Genomic DNA, 9,573 nt, shown 5'->3' with positions numbered 1-9,573 from the left:
TTGCCGGGCCCCTCCCTCCTGGCAAGGGTAGGGCTCAAAGCACTTTCCCCTACTCCACTGCTGGTCCCTTGGAAGCAGACAGAGCCCCAGGGAGGAGAAGGGTACCCAGCAGCACTGCAGAAATGAAACAGAAAAAACACCCATGGCCCGGTCATGAGCAGGCAGGTAGCAGAGGAGACCCCCAGCCTTCCCTGCCCTTGATCCGTGAGTCCAGCCCCCCTCCAGCTGGTCAATCCCAAGCAGCCACTGACACCAGCAACTTCTCAGCAAACAAAACTGACTGGTGGCTCTCGCTGAGCTCAGGGACAGCCGCAGCCCAGACATCCCTGCCAGAACCACAGAAACGTCTGCAGACAAGAGAGTGGCAGGTTGGCCTCTGAGGGCATGGCCTAACCCAGAGACAGTGTACCAGGCAGGCCGAGCTCACCTTCCCTTCATGTGTGCCCTGATCTCTCTTGACAGCATCAGCACCAACAACCCATCAGTCCTGGCTGACTCTATCCTCCTACACACACACACACACACACACACACACACACACACACACACACACTCACCTTTCCTATAGAGAAGCCGCTGAGTAGGGTGGGTGTCTGATTCCAGGGGATCCCTGGACAGGGGCAATCACCAATGGCAGGGACAGTGGCTGTAGATGACGAAAAACTGGTTTCCCAGAGAAAGGTGGTGAGTGAGCTTGTGTCAGGCAGGGAGCAAGGTGCAGGAGCAGGGTTGGTCCCAGGGCCACTGCTGGAGGGACTGAGCAGAGGGCTGTGCTGGTCTGGCTCCCTCCTGGACAGCCCATGGGCGGGCCCCAGGGCCCCACCTCCTTCCTAGAGTCAGAAGCAGTTGGCCCTCCTCCCTCAGCCATTACCCCTTTAACTCCTTTAGCCTCTGCTGGCTGCACTCTGCCCAGCTCTGGCCAGGCTGGGGCAGGACACAGACACCTGGGAGGGAGTTGCCAGGAAGTATGGCTGCCCCTCCTTCTGCCACTGACCCAGAAACTTTCCTGGGGACTTAAGAGCTCCAGAGGGCTTGGAGGACAGAGGTATGGAGAAAGTTCAGGACCCCAAAAGGGCCAGGACCCCATGCAAGAGCCCTACACAGGCCTTCCAGGTGGGGAAGGACTTTGCTGAGACGGTGATGATGACAACAATAAGATTACAGCAATTTTCGACTTTTCTAGAGCACTCTGCCTTATGGTGTGTCCACCTCATTTTGTGATGACAGAGGAGATTCGATGATATTAGTGATGGTACAGTTCCCACATACCCTTCCACCACCTTTCCCTAAAGTGAACATCTTACATCATCCGCTACATTTGTCCAAACGAATGAATGAACACGGCTGAAGTGCTTTTCATGGGACTGAGGACCTTATTCGAGTTCACCAGTTTTCCTTCTAACGTTTATTTTCTGTTCCAGAATCCAATGCAGGATCTCACATTGCATTTAGGTGTCATGACTTCAGTGTCTTTCTTTTTTTTTTTTCTTTTTTTTGAGTTGGCATCTCACTCTGTCGCCCAGACTGGAGTGCAATGGCACGCTCCCGGCCACTGCAGCCTTGACCTACTGGGCTCTGGCGATCCTTCCGTCTCAGCCTTCCAAGCAGCCGGAATTATAGGCACACACTACCACGCCCAGTAATTTTTGATTTATTGTGGCGACGAGGTCTCTCCAAGTTTCCCGGGCGGGTATCGAACCCGTGGGCTCAGGCAATCCATTGGCCTCAGCCTCCCAAAGTGCTGGGATCAAAAGTTGAGAGATTTATAGTTTCCTTGTGCTTCATGTCTTTTCTTCCGCAAATACTGCACGTCTTGATAACTGTTGATTTAATAGTAATTTCTAGACTCTGCAGGCTGAGTACACGGGGACACGGGTGTGTTCAGTCAACAAGAAGTCTGTTCACTGGTCTGCATTATGAAAGAGTGAAATGCTACCAGCAGGAAGGCTTGATATCCCCCTGGTCAGTTACATCTCTGTGGGGGGTCGTTCTCACCCTGTCCTGCTCCTCTAATCCACCCCCAAGACATCTCCACATCCCTTCCCTTCTCTGAAGTCCTTTCTCCCGAAGTTGACATGTGGCACTAAAGAAGGTCTAGGAATACAGGGCAGTCCTGGGAAAGAGAGGCTACTGGTAGGCAGGGCCCACTGTTGGAGGCTCTGAAACCTGGGGCTGGGCGCAGAGACTTGGAAGCCAAGGTGGGTGCCCTGCTCCAAGCCAAGAGGAGGGGTGGGACCCAAATTCAGGCCAGGGGTGGAGAGAGGTGCAAACAGTGGGGACTGGGGAACAGGGCATCCCTGCAGGGAGAGGAGGATGGCCCCACTTAAAGGGAAGAGTGGGCAGCATGGCAGGAGAAAGAGGAATAAGACCCAGGTAGGAAAGGGCTGCCCGGAGGGGAGAGCAACCAGGCTGATAGCAGACACAAGAATCGGGAACGCCCTGAGGCTCAGGGACAGTAGCTGGGTCTGTGGAAGAACCCGGGGCAGGAATGGGGGCATGTCTGCAGCAGGACTGTAAGTAGGAGAGTGACCTGGCTGGTAGCACAAATGCAGGGTAGCTGTAGAGCTGGCTCCTGAGGGGTGGGCACCCAGGAGATGTACATCCACCCCAAGAACCTGGGTGTGACGTCTCCTCCAGGGGGGGCCCCAGGTGATGGGCACAGGCTGCTGTCTCCTGGGGACTGCCACCAGCAGTAGCATCCCCTCTGGAGCAGAGCCAGCATGCAGGTGGGATGAAGTTTGATCACACACACACACACACACACACACACACACTCCTCTTTCTCTTCTTGATCACCTGCCTCCGGTGCCCTGGTTCCCTCCTCCATCTCAGCTCCAACTGCCTGTCCCTGTCCCTGCCCACCCTCACATGACCCAGCAGGCAGTCCACTCCCCTGTCAAAGCTGGCTGTGTGGGGGCTAGGGAGGCAGGACACAGGGAGAACGAAGGGAGTCCACCACAGCCTAGGGTTTAGAATGAGACCAGAGAGCAAGGAAGGTCTGGGGACAATTGTGAAAGGTGGGAGAGGAAACCAGGAACCAGATGGTCTCAGCCCCTGACCTGGAGCTCTACCAGCCTGAGGGTAGGAGACTGCAGCAAAAATCCAGGTGTCCCCGCTAGGGTTCTCTGGGCCAACCCCAAAAGAATTTAACATAGGAACAGATCAAGAAGGGACACTGTGACCTCAGCTTCCTTGACCTCTTCAAGGACAGACGAGACTTCACGAGGCTCAGAGGACCCCAGCCCCTTTGGGAAACCCTCCTGGCCCAGGGCTGAACACAGCATCTCACCAAGGGTTTCACTGTCATCCTTCTGGGAATGGGCACCAGGGCTGGGAGGAGAGCCAGCACCCATGGACACTGAGGTGGAGAGGAGGAGGGAAACACTTTCTGGGAACCTTGTCCTACGCCAGCCCCCAACTGTCCCACACTCCAAGCAATGACAGTGAAGTGACAACCTGTGTCAGGTGGGGCAGCTCCACAGCCTCCTTCCGCACCTGGTGGCAAAAAGGAAGAAAAGCAAGAGCTGGAGATGAAAATGGAAAGGAACCCTGACTAGAAGCAATGGCTGTGACCACCCAGGGTGAGTGTGCATTTAACCAACAAGGGGCAGCCATCCCCCATGTCACCGTTCTGTCCCAGTGCCCTGGATCCCACCCTTGCCACTCCCCTGCAAAGAGACACAGACCTGCCTGAGGCACCTATCTCCCCCATGTTGACTCACCTGACCATAGAACTTGCCCCCCCCACAATCTGGTCCTCATCTCTCCTGAGCCCTGCCCTCAACACCCTTCCAGCCTCCCCTTTCCTTCCACGGCCTCAGATCCCAACACACCCTTTCTCCTTAGCCACCAGTTCCCGTCTTCCCGCTCTCTGTGCTGGCTGAGCTCCCTCTGTCCTAATACCATCCCCCATTCTGTCCCCTGTGTGCTCTGCAATTGAAGACCCCTCTGGGGAAAGGCCAGGCCTTCATCCGCTCTACCTAGCCCCTGGACAGCTGGCCGAGTCCCTGCAGCTCTGCCTCCTGGACCTGGAGCTCACCAGGTGAGGGGCTGGACATCCTCCTGCAGATCCCTTTGGGCCCACTCTCCCTTTGTGAAAGGGCCACCTTTGCCACTTGATGGATGGAAGTTTTAATATCAAGGACAATTAAGTGAGAGTCGTAAAGGAAAGCCAAGGGAGAAAGGGCAGAGGGAGGTGAGAACCCAGGAGTCCTGGCAACATCATGGAACTTGGCCCTTTTGCTCCCAAAGGGCCACAGTCCTGCCTGGGAAAGCACCCCATCACGGTGTGCCGCGGAGGCTGATTCTCTGGGATCAGAGTGCCTATAGCACAAGGGTCAAAGGCCAAGGGTGCTGACTTCTTTTAACACCGAGAATGGTATGGCTCTGGGATCTCCCTGCTGTGCCCAGAATTCCGAGAAGACATCCTAAACTCTATACTCTCCATGGGGTGGCCTTTGTTTTGGACCTACCGCGTTCAGACCTGGTGGGGCCGGGCCCATGTTCTTGGAGTGAGCAGGTGCAGTCAGGAGGGAGCCTTCTGTTCAATGCCGGCTCCCACAGCTTCCAAATGCTCCAGGCAAGCCCCAAGCCCTCAGCCCTCAGCCTCCAGCCTCTTCGTCCCTGCCTCCCTTCTTGCTCCTTAGCCCTGAACCCTCCCAGCCTCCAAATTTCCCATTGTCATCTGATCCTATCACATGATGCTGCATAGGATAGGCACTCGTTAAAGACTGGTCAGACGGTTGGGATGTTAGGCCTAAGGATGAATGGAGGGTGGGTTGTTGGGATGGGGTGTGTGGGTGAACAGAGGGTTGGATGTTGGGATGGAGTGTGCGGGTGAACAGAGCGTGAGATGGAATGGGGTTTGTGGAAGAACAGAGGGTGGGACAATGGCAAGATGTATATGATGAACAAAGTGTGTGATGTCCCCATGCGTGTGCAAATGAATGAAAAATATCAAATTAGATCTTTAAAAACTTCTAAGGGCAAGAAGTCAAGCCAAGAACTTGACCGGCTATGTCCTGTTACAAAGAGAAAATACTCTTATCAAACCAATGCAAATAAGAATGTTTAATAAGACTTTCCAAATTCTGGAGCCATTAGGTAGGGAGAAAAAGAAAAATGTTTCATTTTCGTTTGCAAAAAGTATATGTTATCAAATTGCTGTGTTGGAGAATGGCTTAAGAGAAAAAAATGCTTCCTTAAATCTAGAAAATAGGACATTAAAGATTCAACTATGTTTGTTAAAACTGTCATCAAAATTCTAATTTATCTTGTCAGTTAATTTAGCCCCAGACAATTGAATTTTTAAATATTTGGTTAGGAGTTTTATGAATCCGTTCATTTTTGCTAGACTTTTGTAAATTCTTATGCAATCCAGTAGTATGATCTTAAAGGTATCAGACACCTGTACTTGCCAGTCTTTTTGACTTCCTTTTGTTAATCGGCACATAATAATTGTACACATTTATGAAGTACATAGTGATGTTTCAATATATACAATGGATAGTGATCAGATCAGGATAATTAACATATATATATCATCTCAAATGTTTATCATGTGTTGGGAACATTCAATATCCTCTCTTCTAGCTGTTTGAAAATATATGTTATTGCTAACTATAGGCATTCCACAGTGTTCTAGAGCACTAGAATGTATTACTCTTATCTAGCTATAATTTTGGATACATTAGCAATTCTCTATTCCCCTCCCCTCATTCCGCTTCCCTTCCCAGTCTTTAGTAACCTCTGTTCTACTTTTTACTTCTATGAGGTCAACCTTTTTTTACCTTCCACATATGAGTGAGAGCATGCAGTGTTTAACTTTCTGTTCTTGTCTTATTTCACTAAAGCTAATGGCCTCCAGCTCCATCAAGTGGCTGTGAGTAGTCAGTCGATTTTTACGCATTCCTTACAATTTTGTGTCATAACTGTTACCAAAATCTCTCAAAAAAGAAATTTCGTTGTCTTTCTGACACAGAGCATTTTAAGATAATAATTAGTCTTATGACTGATAACATCACACCAAGATATATGAGATTTCTAGAAATTTCACACAATTTCCAGACCTCTCTTATCAATGACAAATATAACTTGAAGGTGGTTTAGTGTCATTTTTCATTTGGCAATGCTTCCCATATAATTTTTTTTTTCCTTCAGGAGCATGTTTATTGTGTTTGAGATGATACATCAGGTGCTCTCTGAGCTACAAACGGTAAAAGGAAATCCTCTCATTACAAAGTGACAAAGGTAAAACATTTTCACAACAGCAAGAACCACGTACTCAGAAGTAGATCTGGATTTAATACAAATGACATAATTCCTAGTCATCTACGGCTACTTTTATAACTTCATACAGATAATGAATTAGGCTAAAATGCACTATAATATTGGGTAGACTTCAGGACCAGTATCCTTAGTACATCACAAAATACATTTTGATAGCCCAAAGAAACAAGACTTGCAAGTAGGTGTTTTAAACATAACTAATCTACAGCTACAAAGTTCTACTCTTGATAGCATTTACCTTTTTGGGGAGTCTCCCAGTCTCCAAAGGATAAAAGCAGAGAGTAGAATCAGTATAACATATACACAGAAGTCCGTATTGCAAAGGCTATAAAAATTTGCAGCACAGTGAGAAGATGCCTTCTGTTCCTTCACACTGCATACAAATTATGTGAATTATGTTGCGTATCTCTTGGTCCGCTGTCTGGCTATCCTGTCATGTTCTGCTCTGTTGGTCAAATACTGAATGGCTATGCTTCCAACCAGAAGATCCGCAGGGTTGCAGTCTGTCAAAAGGGAACAGATAGACAGCAAAACCTTTGAAATAGTCAAAGCGGGACTCCAGTTGTCTTTAAGGATGTCCAGACAGATGACTCCCTGACTGTTGATGTTGCAGTGACAGATTCTGGTACGGAAAGTAACCTTTGGTGGCTTAAATGGATAATCTGATGAAAACATGATATCCAGAAAAAACACACCGCCTTCATATACAGAACCTGGTGGACCAAGTATAGCCAATCTCCACTCATAAATGTTATCTCCTTTAGGCCCAGCACTGCAGTTAGGAGGAGGATCAACGGTTATTTCAGCTAGCTCCTTCTGAATTCTTTTAGCACTAGTGGATAACTTAGCAGTGGTTTTGCTAGAGAGTTTGGTGTTTTTCTTCTGTTGGGTGGCAGGAGGTTTTCTTTCTTCTTGTTCTTCAGGCTCTGGAGCTGCTGGGTCTCCCTGGTCCGCATCTGAACTGCCACTGCTGGTGCTGGGGCTCTCATCATCGGACCTTTGCCTATCACTGGACATCTTGGTGAAGTTATCTCTTGGAAAACTTCTGCAAAGCTCTCAATGCCACCGAGGTTCCTCACACCATGTCTAGATCACAGATCGACATTTTGTCTCGGCCGCCCACCCGGCCGCTTGGGCACCGCTAGGGTGAGGAGGAGGGAGAGAGAAAAATCCCCTTCCTTAAGGAAATGGAGGCATGGGGTGAGGGGAGAAGCAAATGAGGCTCTGGCCAGGGAGTGGGGAGTGTGGAACATTGAAAGTCGGAGGGGATTGACGCTTCCCATATAATTTAACATATAAATATTTTACAGAGTTTGGCATCCTCATGCACCAAATTTCAGAAAATGTTTCTAATTAATGAAAGAGAAAAAAAAAGAAGGACTTAGTAGCTTTGTTACTTGTAGATTCACTTAAATTTTCTGAACCTCATATTCATTCATTTTCTATGAAATGAAGTTTGGTCAGGTAAGCTCCCTTCCAGTACTAAGAAAAGAAGATGCTCTAAATCTAAGAGTACTGAGATGTACAAACAGGACTAAAACTAGTAACTAGTTTAAACATTACTAGTTAAATTATATCAAAATTTCTATGCATAAGGTTTACCTCAAATTACTGTATCTGTGATCTTGGAACAAAATTTAAAATTTAGGTAAGTATCAGTACCAACACTCACTGAGCGTGTACCGTTTTCTAGGTGCTGCGCTAAGTGCTATATATGAATTAACTAACAAATTCTATAATTAGCCCATTAGACACAGGAGGAAACTGGGCAAGTAACTAGATTTAAGTAATCAGATTTGGGACGTGCATGCAGGGATCTAACCCCAGGGTCTAAACCCTCAGCCATTCTGCTAGACCGCCTCAGCAACAGTTTGGACCTTTCTTCTGGTACTTAACTGTTAATGGTTGCTACTTCAATGGCACCCTGTCTCAAAACATTTTAAGAGAGGTTTCCTTTTAACACCTTCTTTACATTTCTATTTCTAGGTAAAAAGAAACAACTCTCTGTGTGAGTGCAAGACATCTTAGCATTAAAAACTCCTGCAAGAAGCTCTCATCATGCCAATGTTTACCACTAAACCAGCTCCAAAGATTTACCTATCTTGTTTGGTAGATGGGAATAAACGAATAAATAAAAAGGTAGCTTCAGGACCCTCTGGGTCTATATCTTGGGTTTCCATTCCCTCTGAAACTTTATCTACAGTTACAGGAAGTAAAAAGACTATGGCACAATCTTATGAGCCTTGCCTAGTCTGATAACAATCAAGGACCACAGCAACTTGAGAGAAGGCTTACTGGTAGTGAAGAGGGTAATGAATGCAAATCTGGAGACCAGCATCCAGCATTGCTTCTGTCACTTGGAGTCCAAGACCTCTGGCAAGTGTCCAACTTCCCTGAGCTTCAAGTTGCCACCTGGCAAAAGGGAAGATCCGTTAAGAAGAGGATCTTCAAGCTCTTCTCCGCCCTGACATTTCAGACTTAGGTAAAAACAGTTCAGAGCCATCATTCATACAAGTGGTGAGTGGAGAGGAGCTCGTAGGAAGGGCAGGTTGACCTCACCCGATGGGAATCCTGGGATAGGGTCAAGTTGAGCTCAGCCAGTGGGAATCCTGGTGGAATGCCAAGTGGAGCTCAGCCTTGAGGATCCTGGCAAAAGAAAGTGTAGGCTACAAGAGGACTCAAGTGGGAAACTGGACTGAATTAAGCCAATAAACACCCTCAAAAAAGGTTAGGGGAGCTCAGTCAATGTGAAGCCTGGTAGGACCTCAGATGGGCTCAGTCAACAAGGATCCAGGTAAGAGAATGTTAAGAGCTCAACCAATGGGAACCAGCTGGGAGACTGGACTGAGTTCAAACAATGAGAACTCAGGCAAACAAAAAGCTTCAAGAATCCTTAACAGAAGTATGAAGTCAGGGCATTTATTTCCTCGGCCCTATCCCCGCTGATTGCTGGCAACTTCCAGGCAGCCGTCATATACTGCTCTCTCTGGGCTCCTGTTAGGGCTCCTCGCCTCGCTGCATCCAGCCTGGGAAAAGTAGCAGCTCTCCACTATCACTGTCCTTGGAGTGCCACACTGTTTCTCATTACTTCCCCTAAGCGCTTCCCACACTTTTGTTCTAGGTCCCTTTATTCAACTCTTACCAAATTTGATAACACTCTCTCCTTGCCTAGCTCCTGTGTGCTGCCTGGTTTCTGGCAGAACCCTGGTCCATTCGGGGATTATCCGCAAATCTATGTCTTAAACAAGGATCCCATTTTAAACATGGAGCATTTTAGAAATGCTG

General features: G+C 48.1%; 1 pseudogene across 2 annotated transcripts; it reads right to left on the bottom strand.

Annotated features, from left to right (window-relative positions):
- Window positions 1–668: 668 nt before the first annotated feature.
- Window positions 669–7,393, bottom strand: LOC103276299 (annotated as a pseudogene). Of its 2 annotated transcripts, XR_002481281.1 has the most exons (3): window positions 6,459–7,393; window positions 725–728; window positions 669–681 (listed from the first exon to the last, which is right to left on the bottom strand). The product of XR_002481281.1 is annotated as a ubiquitin-conjugating enzyme E2 E3 pseudogene, transcript variant X2 (transcript). The 2 variants fall into 2 exon arrangements; XR_002481280.1 differs by lacking the exons at window positions 669–681; window positions 725–728 and having other exon boundaries at window positions 6,153–7,393.
- Between the last annotated feature and the right edge of the window lie 2,180 nt (window positions 7,394–9,573).

The sequence above is a fragment of the Carlito syrichta genome, unplaced genomic scaffold (genome assembly GCF_000164805.1).
Source record: "Carlito syrichta isolate Samal-C Ts95f unplaced genomic scaffold, Tarsius_syrichta-2.0.1 Scaffold115728, whole genome shotgun sequence".
NCBI lineage: Eukaryota > Metazoa > Chordata > Mammalia > Primates > Tarsiidae > Carlito > Carlito syrichta.
The sequence above is the reverse complement of the archived record's forward strand: the minus strand, read 5'-3'. Positions and strand labels throughout refer to the sequence as shown.